The sequence below is a fragment of the Tupaia chinensis genome, unplaced genomic scaffold (assembly GCF_000334495.1).
Source record: "Tupaia chinensis unplaced genomic scaffold, TupChi_1.0 Scaffold000394_1, whole genome shotgun sequence".
Lineage (NCBI taxonomy): Eukaryota > Metazoa > Chordata > Mammalia > Scandentia > Tupaiidae > Tupaia > Tupaia belangeri.
The window spans coordinates 3,790,153-3,793,588 of NW_006159896.1; the positions used below are offsets into that span (position 1 = coordinate 3,790,153).

At 34.4% G+C, this 3,436-nt stretch overlaps 1 protein-coding gene across 1 annotated transcript in view; it reads right to left on the minus strand.

Annotated features, from left to right (window-relative positions):
- Positions 1 to 2,094, minus strand: part of PBX3 (PBX homeobox 3) — an 85,048-nt gene extending 82,954 nt beyond the window's left edge. Inside the window, exon 1 of the mRNA XM_014590028.2 lies at positions 2,077 to 2,094. The gene's annotated coding sequence lies outside the window, so the exon portion shown is untranslated. The remainder of the gene's footprint in view (positions 1 to 2,076) is intronic.
- Positions 2,095 to 3,436: the final 1,342 nt, after the last annotated feature.

The following is a 3,436-nucleotide window of genomic DNA, read 5'->3' on the forward strand; positions in this document are numbered from 1 at the left end:
ATAACAAAAACCACAAAAAAAAAAAAAAAAAAAGAAAAAAAAGAAAAAAAGAAAAGAAAAGAAAAAAAAAACAGATACACTGGATTCCTGAGAGTGAATATAGCTCTAGTAATATTCCAACAGGTGTGTGACGCATGTCAAGATTTTAGTCTATTTACAGGTTTATTTTGAAAAAACCATCACCATGCCAAATTATGACAAATGAAAGTACGTTCTGAAACCATTCATTTTCGGCAGAGCCGGCATATACATATACCACTAATACACATACATTACAGTAAAAATGAAATAGAGCATTCTTCCAAACAACCGCACAGGCTCTTCTGTGCACTTAATCAAATAATTCCTCAATTAGTTTTCTCCACCGAACTGGCTGATTACCTTGGTCTTCTGAAGAGAGCCACAGAACTAGATTAAACACAAGCCTGGGCAACCAGAGACCACAGGACAGATTTCCAGATGACAGAAGATCGAAAGATATGCTGAGACCAAGTACACCAAAGAAGTTAGTCTTTATTGTCACCTGTTGAACAACTCAAGAGTCACTGAGAGGCCTGAAATTTTATACCTTTGTCCCTAAGTGCAAAACAGTCTACATATTAAAGTCTAGTTTTTAAAAGCAAGAAGCAAAATTCAATGGTTAAAATATTAACATGTACTGTCACAACTTATTCATATGTAGAACATCATCCCCTATGAAAGGGAAAGCATAAATGTTCCTTTGCTGCTATTTCATAGATGGATATTAATTATTACTGCTTTTTCTTTCTAAGATAAGCTTGTTAACAAGAACTACAGGCTTGCTTATAGCTGCTATCCATCGGGTAGGGTGCATCATTGTTTATGATGTTTACAGAAAAAAAGGAAATCAGTACAAAGAAATAGTATGGAGTAATTAATGTATTGTAGTGTAGTAATTTCCACTTTCTAACTCCATTTAAATAAAATAAAGCACAGTAATGCCAGTGTAAATCAGGGGGAGCCACAGGGGAGCACAGCGAGGCAAAGACATTAAAGCCAAACCAAAGCCCTTCTTCACCCATGCTACTATTATTATTACTTGTGCAAAGCAAATATTCAGCCTCCAACCCTAAATCATTTCAATTCCTATTTCCAAGTATAATTTAATCTTTTTCAGCGACACTTGATGCTTACTTCATCACAGCATAATGACAGATTAAAAAGTTGTTGAATTAAATATTAAAGAGGACTTCAGGCAGTTCTGCATTTTTAAGGAATAACACAGATTGGGGATGAAATGAGAAGCCCAAATGCATATTTTATACCAAAAGGAAAGAATACATATATTTTTCCTTCAGGCCACCTACTTTGTAATAAAACACAGGGCAGGTTTTTATTTAGTGGATAAAAATGTGAAATAGTATCATAAGCTTCTTATCACCATAATCTGGCACCATACAATGATGTCAAAGCTATAATGACACCATGTAAGAATATGATTTTATTGGGTAAGTCTCTTATTTAAATATTTCTTAAATAAGTATATTCATGATAAATCACTTTCACATCCTTAACAAAAATTAACTGATTTTCAGAAATATATCTGAGAAAAAAACTCACAGATGACAATAATAGCAAACCATCATGTAAATAATTTTATGACAGAAACTATTCTAAGTCGGTAGAAAAAAAGAAGTTGAACCATAGTTGCAAATATAGTTACAACTGAAAAGCTGACTGGTCTGCTAGGTCTAATTTTGAAAGCTCCCATTAATGAGATGTAGGTGAAATAAGAGAAGTACTCTTAAATGGGATGGAAACGAAGTCAAAATACAAAATATTGGAAGTTTACACTTAGAACATAATACAAATGATAAAAAAATAGACATGCACAGTTAAAATTCCAAGGGCCCCAAGGACACCTAAATTTGGTATGTTTTTAATCTTTTTGTTTTTAAAGAAGTTTTTTTCCCAAGGCTTAAATGAAAAATACTTTCAAATTTTTTTCATTCTAAATTCAAGTAATTTAATATAGAAATAAATAAACTCCATGAACATTTTACGTGTTTGTGTAAGATCAGATTGCAATCTTTTGTCAATACATTTTTCACTTACCTGTTACCAATTTTGTCTACTTGATTGAACCACATGAGATTGCCATTCTGCAAGTCAAAAATGGTCAGATATCAGCAATTTCTCATGATTCAACATTCATTTTTATAAGTCGTATATATGTATTTCCATTTGAAAAGAGGTTGGTATGCTTTAAGTAATTAGAAATAATAAAAATAGGCACTACATGGAGAGATCAACATTTTCCTTTACAGGGCAATGAAGCAAATGGTATTAATATTTGTTTTTAAAGATGGTTCTTTTTTAAAAAAGTGTATAGCACAAATGTCAGAAGAGAATATTAAATATTTTTAAGTAATACATTTTATCTATTTCATGCATAGAAAAAGATAAAGGTACTAGACTTTTAACTGGGACAGAGCTAAATGTCATCATGGCTGGCAACTACACATGGCCTTGAAAGGATGGCCTAATTCCTTTTGGAAAAATTTTCAGTGTGATTGCTCCTGGCCGAATGTGACAGGATTTACTCGTAAAATGCTGCACACACAATCCTTTATTTTAAAGAGAAACACAAAATATTACTATGGAATTGCTTTGCAAATCTAAAAGGGGGCAAGTCTTTTTTATTAATCTTTCCAAATCTCAGTGTTCTGCTGCCCTATTGGCAAGACATTCCTTCACACATACATTTCTAATCGCATACAATTAGGTGCATAAAATAGTCTTTAAAAGTACAAAATAGAAAAGACACATTCATCCTCCCAACTACCCCCAATATTTCTTGACTACAGCCATGTCACTGGGGGTGGCAGTGGCAGTGGGAGAAGAGGAAGTATGATGATAAGAGCAATTTTTCTTTGGTGTCCATATTTAAATCCTGGAAAGAACAATAATCTTAATTTTCTAGAATCTTTTCCAACCAGTAGTAATGAGGTAACAATTTCTCAGCATCTAGGACATAGTAGATACTCAACAAATGTTTGTACAATTAAATTCCCTATGGAATTCCCCTATGGAATTCTGTCTCCCATTCAAAATCAGTCATTAACTTGGTATGCTTCAGGGCCAATTACAGTGGGGAAACCATCCAGAAGCTGTATCATATTTACGGTGAAGGGTTAGTTTTTTTCCTCAACCACCGTTTTCCCGGAGTGTCCTTGTTTTTCTGTGGATGTTCTGGAATTTTTTCCTATCCATTAAAAATGTTCACATGGTGATCATTCCGTCGTTGGGGAAATGTAGCCTTTACTGTCCCCAGGCCTCAAATCAAGTTCTGGTTTGAATTTGAAAAGCACTAACTTTCGGACTTCAGTGAGGGTCTGACACGCAGGAGATGATAACCCAAGGGCACACGGCCGGCAGGAAGCGCGAGTCCCCTCGGCCCCGGCGGCTCCAGACT